We start from the raw sequence: 18,497 nt of genomic DNA, 5'->3' as shown, positions 1-18,497 counted from the left end.
CAGCTTGACTGTTTTTTTTTTTTTTAGTTTTTGATTTTTACTCATGCTGTTTGATTCAGGTGTCTGTGTTAAAAAGGATGCTGTTTATAAAGAATCAGGTTCTATAGTACATATTCATGGAACACATTGTCACCTTCCTAATATTTTTTGGCAAAGCTCCCCGCCCGCACATTTTTTACTAAAGTGATTTTTTTTTTTTTTTTTGGCAAAATCACTTATGATAAAAAAAAAAAAAAATACTTTGGCCATTATTTTAGGAAGGTGACTACTAACTTGAAGTGTTCCTGCTGACGCTTAACAAGTACTTTTTTTAAGCTTATGATTTAATTTATTTTCCTCCGCTAAAATAAGGGGTACTATTTGTAATTTCGAAATGTGATCAGCATTTATTATTTATATCTAGAAACAGTGTGCAATCATCGTGACAAAATTTTATTCTGGCGTTACATGTTTTGTATGTATCTACAAAATATTTTAACAACTAGTTATCCCTAGTTAAGTTAGGGATAACTTAATTTGCTTCCTTTACATTCCTGGCCGTTGCCTCGATACGAAATTCTCCGGTTCAATGTCAACCGGGTCAGTCAGCGAACAGAAGAAGTTGTGAACAACGGCGTTGACGTTCTGCGCTGTTTTAGAATTGTCTGCTTATATAGACCCTCTGCATGTTATTGTTGATATCCGGAAATTTTGCGCATGCACACAACGCTGGAGGACAAAAAGACTACTCTTTTACAGGCCATCTTATTTATTTTGGATATTTTAAATGTCTTCCACTTCCAGTGCTAAACGTTCATTAGAATGTGTTCTTGCATTGTTATGCCACTACCATTAAGTTGCCCCAAATTACAGTGTTATCGTTTATCACAATAACTCCTTGGACAATTTATCGTCCAGTAAATTTAATTGTCATGACAGGCCTAAGCTACTTATGCTTTTCTTCTTATGAATTAGTTACCTAATGAAAAATGTGATAATTACAGCTGCGTATCGGAGTAGAATCCAGGATTTAGTCCTGAGAACCAGAGTGAAAAGTTCCTGCCCTGAATCCCAGCAAAAGTCAACAACGTTGTTCACAGCGCTAACCACTTTAAGAGACGAAACGCAGCGAGAGAAGAACAAAGATGCACTGACATGAAGACGTCAGGAGACGGGCGCTTTTGAATCCGAGGCAGAATGAGCACGAGGGTGGTGACACGCATGAACGACACTGCTAAGGGAGGAAGAAAAGACGAGATAAAGAGAGACGTAGCGAGCAGTGGCAAGCGTAGCTTCTAAGCCTGGAGTTGCATTATGCCAGCTCACTGGGGCACCGCTGCCAATGAAAACGGCTCCATCTCGCCGTCCTCTGGGAGCCATATCTAGGGGAGCCGGAGAAGAGCCGCTCCCCATACACACACACACACACCTCCTCCCACTTTAAGGCCTGTCAGAGTCTTTGACGGCAGGGCGTGAATTTAATCCTCAGACCTGCTGGGATGCAGAGGAGAGCAGCAGGAAAAGTCTTTCCTACTTCAAGGACCTTGGCTGGCTCAAGGATAGCCTGCCAAAAAAGCTTTAGACCTGATGACAAATTTATTTGTGCAGCTGAATCCCCCCCCACCCACTTCCCCACTCCCCCAACTCTCCCTTCCCACTCCACCCTCTGGTCCACCATGGAAATTCGGGGTAAATCAAACCTCTGCAAACACAATTTAAAGTATGTGAAATAGGTTTTTCAACTTGAGACAGAACTGAAGACATCTGCGTGCTTTGCCCTTTTTTCTTTCTCAGTAGATGAACGGTAAATATATTCTATTTCTGATTTCCCCCTATCTCGCCGGAACGGATGGACATTTTTTTCCCCCATCGGTAGCGTGTCACCAATCCTCCACTCGAGGCTGGAGTGGAGCGGCCGGTGGCGCTGTGGGAGTTCGTCTAGGTGCGGAGGGATTTTCTTTTTCGTTTTTGATGTAAGTTGATTATTTGAAGAGACACTTCCTGAGATGCCAAAGCGGCAGAGGAAAATGATTTTTACATCCATGCAAAGAGGCTGGTGTAGAGCAACAGCAGGGGGGCTGAAGGCATGCAGAGAGGAAGATTTATGAATATGTTTGTCTCAGACTCTTCCCTCTCCTCTTATTTTTGAGACCTAGGTTACAGACGTCTGGGAGAGGGAAGAGAAGTTTTCCACGTAGATATTTTTCAGAATATTTAAAGTGGACACGCCGTATTGGCTGAGAAGAAAACCGTCTAATGGTGGAGAAAAGTTGTTTCTCTGTCAGACGCGTGTCACACAATCACCGGCCAAAGAGATATTTGAGGAGTTTCTCTGATCGATCTCATAACTCTAAAGAGTTGAAGTTGCTTGCAGATGTAATCTTCATATGATATGTATTCTCTGATACATTCTTTATAAGACTTTGACACCTGGTCCTTCTGAGCTTTGGGGAGTTTTGGGAGTTTTGGGTATTGGCTTGTTGAAGCCATAGAAAGGAAGGAAGAATGTGAGGTGAAAAACAGAGTTGGAATCTGGGGAAATTTGTGCGTGCAATCACAAAAGATAGGTCAGTACAATGTACAGTGTCTTGCAAATTTATTCATACTCTTAAAGCAATGGAAGCTGTTGTGGATTGCATGTTTTCCATAAAGGTTTGAATGCAGAGGTTCTAATTTAGCTAAAACATTTAGGTCCTGTAAGGAACTTAATTAAGACCTCTTAACGGGGTTTAGACACATTTAAATTAAATTTAAACATCAGTATCCTGACTCCCTTCCAAACATCTTGTTAGCTTTAGCTTATGTTTAAGGGCCGATTGATCAGTAGCTGTGTTTACATTAGAGATATCTGCAAATTTTCTTGATATACTACTGATTTAAAAAAGCTACACAGCGACACCATTGTCTGAAAACCCCCCCAAAAACAAACCATCATCCTCCTACCACTTCGTGTCGTCTTCTTCGTTGTTTCCACCACTAGTAACATCTGTCTGTTGATCAATGTCACTTGTGAAATGTGAAAAAAGTGTTTCCATTGCACTTTTGCAAAATGCATCTGCTTCGGTACAGCCGAAAAGCGCAAAACCTTTTTGTGGAAAAGCGAGAGTTTTTCGAAAGTGCCGTGTTTCTGTTGAGCAAATTTATTTCTGTACTTTAAAATTGTGCAATTTTTGGTTAATGGAAATGCAGCTAGAGTTAGTTTTATAGCTAACTCTATAAAACTGAACGTTTGATTGGTTCGTTGAAATAATGATTTGACAGATATTGTGGTTGCTGTTAAGTAAGACTTGGACTGATTATGTGGAAAAGCTTTCTGGAACACAGACATCAGTCCAGGCGGGAAATATGTTTAATGTTTTTAGCAAGATGGCGTTGCAAACAACACAGTATTTAAACCCTTAAAGAAATCCTACTTTACTTTAAGGAGACAACTTGAAATTCTCCTCATTGTTCTCTTTCTTGCTGATCATCAGAGAATACCTGCATAGAATGGAAGAAAGAAAGAAAAAATGAATACCAAAAATAAATTTAATCAGCAAGTCAAAATTGTTGTCATAAATGGATAAAAATAACCTGTGCTTTCATTTTCCTGAAAAGAACTCCTGCAGTGCTTTAGATTATACCAGATGTCTCAGACGCAAAGGTGGAATGATCACAATACAGACGGAAAGAAAGTTTAGAGGCATTATTTAGTAGAAAGAGAAAACAATTACACATAAGTTAACCTGAGGTAAAATCCTCAGACTTAAAAGCACAACAGCAACAAAAGTAGAGATGAACTCAGACAAAACAGTTCTGGTGCGTTCTAACTTCAGCACATGCACGGCACAGGTAACATATTTGTTCAGAAATCGTTTATTACACAATACCGCTCCATGTGAAAAATTGTAAATAGGAAAGTGTCAAAAACTGAATGCCATTTTGACACTTTATTAAATACAGGGTCAACGTGTCATAATTAACAATCAATTAGTTATGATTGCGCTCCCCTTAAGCTACCAATGACCTGCCAGCTGCTGCTGTCTCCTACAAGCTAACTGTTGGTTATCAACACTAACTCTGATGGCAGTTTGTCACCAACAACACACAGCGTCATTGTTTATTACTAAGCACACACAGTTTTAGTGTTCGCTTAACTCACATTTTGCATGTGTCTTCCCGAGAACTTTGTTGAAGTGGTTAGCTAATGTTGGCGTGGGAAATGCTAACATTAGCCAATGAGAAACCAGGAGATGATTGCAGTTTGCTTCGAGGTAGAGGGCATATTCATCAAAGTAATAGTACCTCCTTTAAGTCTGGAGTGGAAACACTGTAAGACTACACTGGGGGGTTTTCATCAAGTGTAAAAGTATAACTAACAAATATAATCACAAAACAGTATCCAGGCTTTAACATTCCCAAGCCCAGGTTCAGTTACACTTAGCAATGCATGAATAACTGAATAAACAATTTCTATGGAGCTGTCTAACATCTTTATACCGTTATCTAGGCCAGATATGTTGTCTTACTTCATATTTGTTTGCATAACTGTATATTCCCCAGACTGTCATCTCAACAGACACGGTGTTTTGCACAGATGGTTTGAATACTTGGATAAAACAACAAATAACTTTCCAGCACAAGTAAATATGTCGGTAATTTACAATTTTGAATGATAAACAGTCTTATTATCATTTTACTGTTCCTGTGTTTAAATGACGTCTACTGATTTAATAGACATTGATAAGTTAAGAGCACATTGAAAAAATTATTCTGGCCCTTTTTCTCCTAATCACATCATGGGTGCTGCCATATGGCATTCTTTGTAACAGATTTACATTGATTTTTTATTATTTTAATGTTAAAGCTGCAGTATGTAGCTTTTATGAAAAATAGATTTTTTTACATATTTGTTGAAACTGTCATTGTGTTGTGACAGTGTAGTATGAGACAGATAATCTGTCAAAAAGTCAAGCTCCTCTGCCTTCTCCCAGTGCTCCCAGTGCTAACTGCAGAAATACACGGCTCCCGGTCAGAAGCAACCAATCAGAGCCAGGAGGAGGATTTTGGCGCTGTCAATCACCCTACAATTTCTTCCTGAAAGCATAGCCTGTTGGGAATGCTAAGGTAGTTAGCATTAAACAGTTTTCCTGTAACGGTAAGTTCTTTCCCCACCACTGGCACATTTAGCAGCGAGTACATGAGGATGATTGACAGCCCTAAGACCCGCCTCCTGGCTCTGATTGGTTGTTTCTGGTTGGAAGTGGCGCATTTCTTCAGACAGCAATACTAGCTCAGGGTGAAGGTGGAGGAGATCAATCTTTTCAGATTTTCTGTCTTTTGTTATGGCATCACAACATAGTGGCAGTCTTAACAAGAATTAAAAAAAGACATTTTTCATAAAAAATTACATACTTCAGCTTTATCACTGTTTGTTGGAATTTTATAAATCTCAGTTAAGCATCAGTGAGCAGTAAGGAGTGCCTGATTTATTTATTTATTTTTAAATAATTACTGCATGAAGCAAGCTGGGTCAATCAAGACATTTCACTTCCAACTGTAGGTATGCGGAGTATTGCTGAGTTATTGTGGTGCAGTTGGAGGTTTTATTTTCATGGCAGGGGCATGCAGTCTAAAGATGTGCCTACTATCCCTTCTGTCAATCATTCCAGCAGAAAAACACCAGAGCAAATCTACAATTCAACTACATGGGAGCTCATACAATTCATAAGGGCTGCTGTTTTCTTATGTTTTCCACCTCTTTCTCTCTTTCCTGACCACCCATTATACCCTCTTCTCAGTATCGCAGACCACAATCCAATTATCATCGGCTTACCGAAAGTTAGGAAAAATAATTGACAGACGGAAAGAGACTGCGCCGAGCTGTCCTCAAATTTTCCTGCCGTCCTTACATTTTTTACATTTTCAGAAACGGTAAACGACGAGTTTTCCTGAGATATTAGGCAAACCGGTGATGTTGGTGCCCTGGTGCTGAAAAAGATGCAACGGGAAGTAGAACTGAGAGACGGGACTGAAAAGCCACATGTTGATTTGGATTTTTTCTTGGAGCATAGCTAAAAAAAACAATGCAGCATGGGTAGCGGTCTGAAATACCTAGCGGAAATGCTAGGTCTTGATAAGTGGCAAATCTGGAAGTGTCATTTATTTTCCATTGGCGAGTCAGAGCGGAGTTTAGGAAGCCCGTCAGGCATTAGCTTCTGTAGCAGGACCAAAACTGCTTCTACTATGCATATTAATAATGTATATTAAGATATGTATGGTGTTCAACATATTTGAACAGGCAGTTGTACATGTTTTAAGAGCGAGGTCTCTAATATTCATGGATAGTTGTCGTCCACAAAACCAGCAAAAACGATGGGTCCGCTGTATATCCACAAGAAAATAATACGTAGGTCAGTGTTCAAATCAAAATTAAAAATACAATATGCTCAGGTTGTTTGAGTTGTTCAAAGAGAACGCAGTGTTGAGCATTATTTTGATGAAATATTGCTCGAGGGTGGAGAAGATGGTGGAAGGAGTAAAAGTTGATCTGTAGCTCTGCAAAAACAAAAAACTTCTACAAGTTATAATCTTTATTTGATGACATGAATTGCAAAGCAAGAAATGTGGTCAAGCAGTAGGCTGTGAAGCCAATGTGTTAAAGAGCATTTAGATAAACACGGACTATATTTTATATTTTACAGCAGCCTAGCTTCTCCCCCCCGCAAAAAAAGTTATTTTGCTTTACCAAATATAGCATAAGGAGCTTTTTCCTGTTGGTCTTACCGTTTTAAATTTCATTGGGGTTCTGCCGGTTAGGTGTGACACGATGCCACGACCACACACTTTGCTTTCTAAACAGTAGGCTCTTCTCTCCCTCGCTCGCCCACTTTCTCCCCTTCTGCTCTTCAGAGCCAGCGAAATGAAGGACTTCCAACCGAATTACAGGAAAATGCCTCCAAGTACCGGCCGCAGGAGTTATTTTTAAAGCCAAAAACCAGTGCTCTAATATCATCTCACACAACCATAAGAATGAAAACAGCCTCTAGCCGAAGGCTAAGAGATGAGCTGAAAGTCTTTGCCCATGTTCTGGCACATATGTTTGCATAAGTAAAATGGGAGCTGTGCTGTATAAGAGCATCTACAAAAATACTTTTGGAAAATGTTCAATACAACCTGAGTCCCACAAGATGCTAATTAGACATAAAGTATGACGCAAAAATATTAATTCTCTTAAGCTTTTTCACTTTTTATCATTTTTTTAAGTCTTACCACAGATTTTCAATTGGACTTGGATCTGGACTTTGAGACACTCTAATACGTGACAATACTTTGCTCAGTTTGCTCTGCCCCATTGTAGGATATGTCTAATTTCATTAATATTCTGGAGATGAAAGAAGGAAATCCTAGCAACTTGTTTAATGGGATTTAATTGACATGTCCTGATATAACTTTCACAAGTGTTGTTTCAGTGCTGTGATAGGTTTTTAAACCTGAAATTCTTCAAATTGGTCAATATGTTTTAGATGCTCACACACTTAATTAGCTACTATTTTTTTCAATAAATTTAGACAGGAAGACAGGTAGATTAGATACAAACACAGTGTGACATCACATATGCAAGATCTGTCCCCATGCTGGAGGGCAAATAAACTGCTCACCGACAACTACCATTGGTTTTAGCCATCAGGTTGTTAACATAACGTGCTAAATCTTAAATGCATGAATGATAAAGGGATGCACTGCTTTGCTAGTAATTGTCAACATTACGACAACTAGATAACAAGGTCAGGAAAAAGTTTTAATAAAAAATAGCAAGGGAGAAGGGAATAGGTCATTTATGCTAGCTTGACTATGACAACCTTAACATGTAGATGTGCTGTGGAATTCTGTGCGCTTCGACTCGGGTGACACACACCAACATTCTGTCAGATCATCAGAGCAGGTGTTTAAATTAGATTAAGCTACCAAATGCTGTGTTCAGACAATCACTTACTTATAATCGCAAAATAAACATCAAACCTGAATACATAATACTGTAACTGTAACCTTTCTCTTTTTTTGTGTGGGAACTGTCAGAATGTTCCTTGGTATTTCATCCCGATACATTAGTGGAGCTGTCAGTTGCTGTGGCAACAGGACCCTGTGTACGTAGGCTAGCCGACACGGAGAGAGAGAGAGAAAAAAAAACGTGTTGTTTTGAGTTGTTCAACTGTTTTTCTGCATTATTTTTTCCTTTATTGTGGAACACTACAAAAAATTAAATACCTACATCTCCTGTTTTTATTTTAATGGAATTGTTCTACTACTGCCGTGCGACTAAGCTACCACCCCTTAGCTGCTCTGCCAAGCTACTAGTAAAAGAATCTTCTTTTTTGCCCTCCAGCGTTGTGTGCAAGTGTGAAAATTCAAGATGTAAATGATAACATGCAACATGTCTGTGGGTCTGTAATTTATGAAGCCATGCTGATCGAGAGGTTTCGCAAGTAAAGGTTTGAAGACGACTACCTCAGAAGCCTGTGGTACATTTTAATCTACATAGGATAGATCAATTTCTCCAAATGCCATCTAAAAAGGTAGACAGGAAAGACAAATACCAGGCCTTTAGATGTGGCTTCCACGCACAAAGGAGAAAAGCAGGTGCCAGGTGTGATTTGGATGGTATGCACTGGAGCTAAACCTGTTGAACTCTACCTTTATGAAGAGCTCTGCACTCACGTAGGCAATGTGGGCGAGTTCCCCAAAGGTCCTCCACTCTCTAACGCCATTAGAAGGCTGTAGATTCTTTTTGAATCAATCGAACAGAAGTCCACACTCAGAAGTTGCTACACTGTACATTAATTCACCGTCACTTGTTACTCACAGGTTATGGTTGACCCGCTTCTTCAGATTTTTATCACATGCAGAACTAATTTGGCTTCCCCTTTCTCCATGCCTGCGCCGTTTTGAAGGAAAACACGCCCAAAAGTTTGACGAAGCCAAAACAAGTAGCGGTGTTCTAGCAAACCATGTAAACTCCGAATGCGTTTATCCAAACAAAGTCTGCTCCAACGCCGTCACTCTGTGGCTTCTGGATGGGTTTTCGCCATCATCCACCTCGATCCCTACAATAACACCGGGAGCCTTGGGGCCTATTTTCAGATTTCCCAGATTTGCTGGTAAGGATGCAACACTTAGTGGTTGCGAGCAGCCTCTAACTCAGCTGTGTTTGTTTATGCAGGTAACATCTGCTCAAAATATGGCTGCTTAATGCTAAGATTAGACATGGTACACTGCAAATTTGCAGCTTTTATCCATTTAAAGATTTTATTTTATTTTTTTGTAAAGAAATTCTAGAGCATATTTTATATGAAATAGCTAACGGTTGACTTTTAACATGACAGGAGACTGCTAATAGATTAGATCGTCTTTTAGCTTCAGAACTGCATGAAGGGTCTAGATCAAACAAGATGTTTAAACTAGAGGTGGGCAGATTGATCCAAAATACCAATAATGTCAATACTAATGTATCTATCATAGTGGTGATATCAATACTTTAGTTTCAGATTTCCTCTAAGTTTTCTTTTATACTTTTATCATGTGACTTTGAGCCGCCTGTGTTGGCCAGTTAAAATTTGTACAACTCTGAAACTCTGTTAAAATTCCAAGCGAGTAAACTGTAGGCTGTATATTTTATTTAGGCTTGTTGTCCCATAAGAATAAAAAATATGAACCCAAAGAGGTCAAAAAGTTACATTTTTGTCTCATCCATTGTCCATATGTTGCTGTATTCCATACATACTACATACAACTACAAATGGGACTTCTATCTTTTTTTCTACAATGACAGAATAAAATGTACGCCACATTTTGAAGATTTTTGTATTAAAGGGGCAGTATTATGTGTTTTTCAGGCACAGAGCCATTTTATAGCACAAACAAGTAACCATGTTACCTTGAGTTGTTGTAAAACTGCCGTTTATATCAAATATGACTTAAAAGAAATTTGAATTTGTGATTTAAAGCCTGGGCTGCATAGTGGTGCAGTTGGTAGCACTGTTGCCTTGCAGCAAGAAGGTCCTGGGTTCAAATCCCTACCCGGGATCTTCTGCATAGAGTTTGCATGTGCATGCGTTGGTTCTCTCCGGGTACTCCAGCTTCCTCCCAGATTTCGAAAACATGACTGTGTGGTTGATTGTCTATAAATTCTCCCTAGGTGTACTGGCAACCTGTCCATGGACTGCTGGAGATAGGCACCAGCACCCCTCACAACCTCACTAGGGATAAGCATGTTGAATAATGGATGGATGGATTTTAACGCCTTTAAGAAACTCCTACTCTTTCTGAAACTCCACCTTCAGGAAGTCATCACATCGCTCCTCTATTAACCCTTTAACAACATTTTTACCAGCGTTGCACTAAGTAGCTTGTAAAATGGGCTCAGTTCCACCAGAGGTTTGCTAATTGCTCCTGGCTAGTCTGAAGGAGCTGCTCTGTGAGGCAGAAGCTCCAAAGCTTGGAAACTGCAACTCCAAGGAGGAGCTTTGTCCCCAATGGTGGAGCTAGATCCATCCTGGTGTTTTGCACAGTTGGACAGTTGCCATGGAGATTCAAGGATTTCTCAGATATGCACAAAAGAATAAAAGCAACACACCTTATATGTTTTTGATGAGGGAATGACATTACAACATGACATAAAGCTCAAAAAAGTTGATTTTACAGAATACTGCCCCTTTAAAATAAATTTAAATGACACTGATTGCCCCCCAAATACTTTTGTTTTGTGTGAAAAGTTTTCAGTATGTTTTGTGAAGAACTGTAACTTGTTGTTGTGTGCGTTTATGGAGCGGTTCTAACCTCCAGTATCAGTTTGACAAAACCGTTGCATATGTCTGACGAAATTGTTTCCTTTTTCTCCGGTCCTTCTTGCTCAGTCTAGGATTTCTTTTCTTTTTCCTGCCTATTGTAGGCACACTAAGAAAAAAAAGTGAAGAAAAAACTTGAAAGAGGAGCCTGTTGCTCTGTCCAGCCTCCATCACCCAGGTGTGCCAACAAAAGCTCCCAACAGATCCCACCCGGTGACCCTCGCGAAAGGTCATGTAAGAACTCCAATCTAAATTCCTTGCTTGACAAAACCCTTGAAAGGCTTCTTGAATGGGGCTGTCCATCCACGCCACGGCGCCAAAATAAAAAAAAAAAAAAAAAAAAAAGGACTCTTCAGCCGAGACGTGCAGAATGTTTCAATCGTTTTCGGACGAGGCGGGAGCTAAAGCGGGTTAAAGTTTGGAAAACGAACCGCCGCCTCAGCCTGCTTTAGGTAGTTAACTGGCTTTGCTAACTGGCTTTGCATGGCGCCGCCATCGAGGCCTCGGCACCAGGCTGTGAGAGGAAGCCCCGAGCGGAGGTATTATGCTGGGCCGCACTCTGGCATCCACAGCCTGTCCCTCACAATTATTCCTAGAGCGACAGCAACAGCACCGTCTGGTATATCAGTGAAACGCAGACCCCGGTTCCGTCCCTCTTCCTCCTTGTGTCGCCTTTAGCGGGTTTTCACCGAATGCAGAACGGAGGAGCCGGCCAGAAGGTGTTTTATTTTTTCCAAGGGCTTGATCCCCCCTTTCAGCCCTTTGACAGGCATGGCTGTGAAAATGTGGAAGCCGCAACCTTGGCAACCGCTCGGTTTCAAACCGGGACGAGGAAACGCCGGCACCCTCTCCCCCCTCAGTCACGTTTAATACATCAAAATAAAAATAAAAAAAAAAGCTGGAAATGAAACTCTGAGAGATATTAAAAGATAATAACAACGTCCCGAGAGGCGTCGTCATTATGCGTAGAACGAAAGTGACGGGTAGGAGGGATTTGGAGCTTTAAAGCGAATGTGCCATGCAGGACCTGAAGAGATTTGTGGCCTCCAATCTGGTTGTAAAGATTTATCAAGGTGTACTGAGTTCAAAATTAATTCTCACAGATCTGTGCATGAGAGGGTTTGTGTGTCCTGCACTAAAGAGTATAAAACAAAACAGTGCTGACAGTGCCTCTCTGTTCCCCCCAGCAGCAGAATTGAGTAACACTGGCATAAGCAGCCTCTCTCTCCTCGTCTTCCTCCCTCACTCTATTGACTCTGTGGATAATCTTGACTCCCCAGAAAAAGAAAAAAAAAATCCTTAAGCAGCTGGCCACAAACCTTGTGCTTGAGTGCACATGCATACAATATCTTCCCTCCAACCCCGGGGCTGTTTTTCACCCCTCTTTCTCTCTCTCTCTCCCTCCTTCCTCTTCTTCTTTTTCTTCTTCTTTCCCGGTTCTCCAGTGAGTTCCCGAGCCAACTCGTCTGGAGAAAAAAAAAAAGAGAAAAAAAAAGCAGGATTTGTTGGTTGGGTCTGGGAGCGTGTGCCAAAATCAACACGGCTTCCTTCTCCTCAGGGAAACCTGCAGCAAATTGGACTGGAGCTGGCTTTTCACTTTGTCCAGAGGATGCGGGCTTCCTCTGGTAGTGAAACCGTAGACACCGGTGTCCATTTTTGTCATGAATAAATAAAAAAAATAGAAGCAAGCCACGAGAAAAGTGAGCAGCAAATTGGACGTAGTACAAATAGATTGATGTCCTGTGTAAACGGGTAATCCAATGGAGAGCTGCTTTTGATTTGTGAGCAGCTGGAATAGTGGTTTCCTTCCCTCTGCTGCAGTCAAAAACTGTAACTATGATGTTGATATGCATTAAATGCTTTGGAACAATATAAATACCTTTTTTCCCCCCTTTTTTTTATTATATCACATTTTGTCAAATTACTACAACAAAGGTTATTATTTCAGTGGGGATGTCATGTGCGCAAATCAAAGTAGCGCACAACAGTGCGGTGGAAGTAAATAGATTTTCTTTATTGTGAGTTGATTGTTACTATTTGAAGCTTTGTTCGTTCTTGCTGTGACACTTGACTTTCCCATGATGGATTAATAATATTTAGCTACCTACCTTGATTCCTACCTACCTACCACACTACCTTCCTACCTAGCTATCTTCCTTCCAACCTTCCCACCTAACTACCTATCTACCTACCGCTAAAATCTGACGCTACTCCATTTTTGTCTACATTTCGTAAGGAATGAAGTTGTGCTCATCGCTCATGTCTTCTTCAAAGGATTTTGCTTCATTTACCTCAGTGGTTCTTGTTGCAGCGCCGTCGAAGAGGTTTTTCAGAGTTTTGTTGACAGTGCCGTGTGAAAGCGAATGGCACCAGCTGAATATGTAACATGTTGCAATTTTGGTCCCCAATCTAACCAAGTCTACTGGTCCATAGCGTGTGAAAACACCCGAAGAGGAAGCTTGTTCCAAAGTTCGGGGTCTACAGCACTCTTGGGAATATCTGAAAGCTCCAAGAGTTCTGACTTCAAACTTTTTTCTAGTTACAAACTTGTGTAAAACCTCTGAGAGATAAGGAGGTCCATCTAAACATTGAAAACTCAAAAAATAATATCTTGACCGAAATCCTAAAAAGTACAGGCAACCAGTGGAGGGAGGACGACATGTGGGGTGAAAAAAAAAGAGTACCATCATGCTTCTTCCAATTCACATTTGTGCTCCACTGTGTGTTGGTCTCTCACATTCAGGTACATTTAATTTCATGAATGTTTGAGGCTGGAAAGTAACACAGTGCAAAAAAAACAACAAAAAAGGCTCAGAGGGTATGAAAACATTACAGCTCAGCGAGACAATAAACTGCAGTTTGAAGGTGGACATGGCAAGCAAATTAAAACGGCATGATTAAGAGACGGAGCTGGAAGGCGTTCGCTGTCAGTCGGATTCGTTTCTAGATATTGTATTGTGGGGAATCAGAGGAGGGAGGCAGGCAATCACGGTATCAGTGCAGCCTTTGTCTCTTTACACTACTTCATATCAAACCCAAATGGACTGCAGCAGATGACACCTTGTTTGAAGGAGCGAGATGTTTGATCGAGGATGTGTTTGATGCAGAAGGAATAAAAAGTAACACCTTAGCTGTTCGAGCTCGGCTGCGGCTGTTTGAAGTGTTAGAGCAGGAAAGCCCCGGTATTCGTTCTCATCCGCCGAGTTTCGATGTGAGGCGAGGGAGAGGGAAAAAGAAAAAAGAAAAGAAGCAGGAATCGGGAATGTGGTGTTAAAACAAGTACTTTGGAAACAAAGGATGAAGTGTGGCGAGTTGAGCTTAGAAAGCGGCGTATGCAAAGGAAAAATAAAACAATATAGTGATTCTGAATGTGATGATGATGATTTAAATTCGTACAGTGCGCTTCATACAGCGTACTGAACTTTGATTTCCCATGAATACAACGAGACACATATTTAAATATCAAGATGACTCAAATGAAGGAGAAAAAAATGAGATAATTTTGACACCCTTTAAAAGACTAAATGAAAACTGATTTCTACAAAAATTATGATGTTTAAATGTGAACTCAACATAAGTGACTGCATACGTTTTTATCCACTTTTAAGGTGACTGACCAAAATCAACAGAGGTCCAGCTATTGCACAGAAATGGGCAAGAATGTAGCAACTGGCTAGCAGTTAGCCGCTAGCAGCTAATGTTGTTGCCTGCTGCATTTGGTCGTCTCTAGTTCAGACTCTAAAATAGGTTGATTAGACCTGATCTGGATGATTCTAGACTGAGCAGAGACTCTTTAGAAACAGGTCTGTGATTTATGACACCTTCATTCAATTTATTATAAGACAAAATGATCATTTTTGACTTTTTAGCAAATTGTTCTATACAAAAATCTAATTGTTCTATAATGAAAAACAATGAATCTAGTCTTACGATAGTGAGTGAAATGAATCATAGTACCTGCTAGTGCTAGTATAAGAATTTGTACAAGGTTTCACAAGGGCATTTTGATTCTTAACATAAGACCAGAATCATTTCAATTTAAGACATAGATGAATCTAGAAAGATAATTAAAGCTCACAGAGCAAAACTCCTCTGCTACTCCCCCATGCAACTCCTTCAGACTAGCCAACAGAAATTAGCAAACACTTCTGAATGAAACGTTGGTAAAATCTTTGCTAAAGGGTTAATAGAGGAGCCATGTTGTGATGTCTTCCTGGAGGTGGAGTTTCAGAAAGAGCAGTGGTTTTTAAAGCAACAGAGGCCCAATTTCAAAGTGTTAATTTACAAAGTCAAATTTCAAAGTCATATTTGATATATATAGCATTTTTTACAATTGAAGTTAACATAGTTACGTGATTATACTATAAAATGACAATAAATGGCATAATATAACCTTTGCTGCATCTTATTTTGTTACCCTGAAAAACACATAATACTGCCACTTTAAGCCTTTATAGCAGTTAATAACAGATTTTCTTTTTCCAAACTGCATTTTTTTCAAGTCGGACTACTTTAAATGTGTAATGTTTGCATCTTTGTCACATCTTAATTCCCTAACGGGAGAATAAGATACAGTGGAAAAATGAAATGTAAGACACACCTTGAACAAGAATCAAAAGCTATGATGGAAAACCTGGATTGTTTTCAGGCCTAAAAAAATTCTGATCTTAAAATTTAAGCCACTTTATGACTTTACCAGAACCTTGAGAGGCTTTTCCATTATTAAAGCACAGCCAGTCTAAGTACCTGACTTTGTCCCACCCTCCAACGCATCCCCACTTTTGCAGCCTTACCCTATTTTAATCTAGTCCAATCTTTCAAAATCAGCAAAAACCATTCTTCTCCCCTGATTGAGGAATGGGCAGGGAGAGAGAGAGGGGGGGGAGGGTTGCGTTTCGCATGTCAACTAGTGGTTAACCTCAGGAAAGAAAAAAAAAACTTTCCCCGTCAATCTCGGACGAGCATCTGAGCTTATTATTGAGGAAAAGCTAATGAAAAATCAGTTAACATCTCTGCAAATACCTTTTTCTGCTTGTAGGGAAAAAAAAGAGATTGGGGTAGAGGGAAGGAAAAAAAAGTCACCTGAATAGGATCACTGTTCTTAGCTGTAACCGAAAAGACCCTGTGACTGCACCTAATCTGCAAATTATATAACTCACAGGGCCATTTCCCTATGTAATACTGCAGGAAACAAAAGGACAGTTATTTCTGGGGGAGCAGTTTTTTTTTTTCCAACACAGCGTTGGCATGGGCTCCCCTCTCTCTCTCTCTCTGTCTCTCTGTCTCTCTCTCTCTCTCTCTCTCTCTCTCTCTCTCTCTCTCTCTCTCTCTCAGCACCATGAAATGAAAATTTACATTCGCTTAGTGGCGATGTGGCGCTCGGTGGAAGACGGCTGTATTTTTAATGAGAGCTGGGAGATTTAATTACCTCTGTTTTAGCAGGCGAGATTTCGGCGGCGCAATGACAAGGGAGACGCGGCGCGGGGAAGAGGTGGCACGCAAAAAAAAAAAAATTCCTCTGCTCACATCCCAGCGGTCACCGAGCTGAGAGAAAGCTAGCAGGCACCGGGGCTGCAATTAATCCAAATTTATTCCACCACCACCACCATGGTGTAACCGCTGATCTGAAGGAGGAGGCCATGGAAGTAGTCAGTCAGCCTCCAAATGTGAAAGTTAAAAAAAATAAATAAATAAATACAGGGTTTCAAAAAAATAACTGTATTCCCCAGTTGTTTTGAAGTGTTTTTAAAAATGTGATTACTAATGTTGTGAATTCTCCCCAAAGGCCCCGTTTTTCTAGCTTATGCAAAACTGCTACGAGGCTACATCTGACATCTTCATGCTTATTTATTTTGTTGTTTTTTTGGTGTGTTTTTTTTTTCTGCTTCAGATTTCACGCCATCTCCACACCGGCGATGACAGGATGTCGGATGCAATTACCGACGTGGCAACACTTTAACGAATAGCCAGATAAAACGCCTTCCTCTGCAAACCGATTCCTATTTTTAGCGCAGATATAGTACGTTGCAAAAAGGATTTATTGTCTTGAAACTTGCCTAAATCATCTTTTGGAAAGAAAGAAGGGGTGATATATACTGTATATATACAGTATATATTTTTCTTCCCAAAATCACTTTCGTTATTTGAAATGCTGGGAATTAATTTCAACAAGCATTTAAAAAAAAAGAAACTGATTTAAAGGAGCAGTGTTATGTAAAATGATCTTTTCTGAGCTTTACATCATGTTATAGGAGATTAAAGGATTTCTGAAACATGCATCAAATAATCAAAGCAACACTCCAGGAATGTTTTTGATGAGGGAATGTCATTATGACAATCATTCAGCTGAGCACCTGGGTGGACCTAACTGAGCAAACCTTCCCCTACAACTCCGCCACTCAGTTCCTTCAGACTAGCCAGCAGCAATTAGCAAACAACTGGTGGACCAGCAAGCCTACTGAGTTCATTATATGAGCTACTTGTCATTGCAATGCTGGTGAAAATGTTAAGAAGTTAAAGGATGATGAACGATGATGTTGTGAAGACTTCCTGAAGGCGGAGTTTCAGAAAGAGCAGGAGGAGACTCTTAAAGAGACAAGGGACCAATTTCAAGGCGTTAAATCACAAAATAAAATTTCTTTTAAGTCATATTTCATACATGCTGCATTTTTATAATAAATGAACAACATAGTTACTTGATTGTGCTATAAAATGGCAGCATGTGCCCCTTTAAGTTATTTTCCCCTTTTAAATTAATACTACTTTTACATTGTCTTGTTGCCTTTTGAGAGATCCCTGTCTTATCTCCTATCAGAAACAAAATTCTTGGTTGGATGAAAATCACTTTGGTTCTTAAATGATGCCAAAGGTGTGTATTACTTTGAACTTAGCCCTGATTATGTACCTTCTGAAGTTAATTAGCTGCACTGGCTCTTGTCCAGGTAAGAGGTGGCAGAATACAAATGCACGGCATCCAAAACCAACTTTCATTACTAAAAAAAAAAAAATTAAAACCATGTGTCTTCTGTGTTTCAATAAAGCGTAAGCTGCTGTCAACAAATCCCAGTCAAATACATTGTAGTCTGTATAGTTGTTAACACAACATAATGTAAAAAAATAAATCAATGAGAGTTAACTATTTGGCAAGGCAGTCAAATAGAAACTCAGTTGAGGTGTTTTTTAAAATAGGACACACTCACACACACTGTCAGAAAGTTTGTTTCACAGAAAGACAGCATTTTAAGAGAGAAGAAGAGCGATGTTTTGGCTAGCATGATGAAGTAAATCCCACTAAAAGGCTGGGGAAATGCTGATTTCCGTCAGACCTGCTAAATGAGTGGAGGTCAAGCCGGGAACATATGTTTCTGTTGCTGGAAGCGCCAACAGAAGGTCATGTTCAAAATGCTAAACAATTTCCCTTTGACTGCGTTTACTCTGACCAGCAGTGGGGAACATAAACCAAATGCTTTTCAAAAGGAGAAACGTTTCTGTTATCTTTGCGTTATTCAGTCTATGAATCTTCTTCCTCATTCTAGATGTTTGTTGTGGATGTTTTATTCATGGTATTTCAGTTGTGTGTAAACATTACAGATAGTGAGAGAGCAATGTGAGCATATTTATGAACCATCAAAATCTTGACTTTAGGAAGTGTAAAACATTATCAAGGTCTGGTCAAATCGCACTGGTTCATCATAT

At 40.0% G+C, this 18,497-nt stretch overlaps 1 long non-coding RNA gene across 1 annotated transcript in view; it reads left to right on the top strand.

Annotated features, from left to right (window-relative positions):
* Window positions 1-17,000, top strand: part of LOC114136583 (uncharacterized) — a 69,584-nt gene extending 52,584 nt beyond the window's left edge. Inside the window, exon 5 of the long non-coding RNA XR_003593842.1 lies at window positions 16,693-17,000. This is a non-coding gene — a long non-coding RNA (uncharacterized LOC114136583). The remainder of the gene's footprint in view (window positions 1-16,692) is intronic.
* The last annotated feature ends 1,497 nt before the right edge of the window (window positions 17,001-18,497 follow it).

The sequence above is a fragment of the Xiphophorus couchianus genome, chromosome 21, assembly GCF_001444195.1.
Source record: "Xiphophorus couchianus chromosome 21, X_couchianus-1.0, whole genome shotgun sequence".
Taxonomy (NCBI): domain Eukaryota; kingdom Metazoa; phylum Chordata; class Actinopteri; order Cyprinodontiformes; family Poeciliidae; genus Xiphophorus; species Xiphophorus couchianus.
This window is presented reverse-complemented; position numbering and strand designations above follow the sequence as displayed.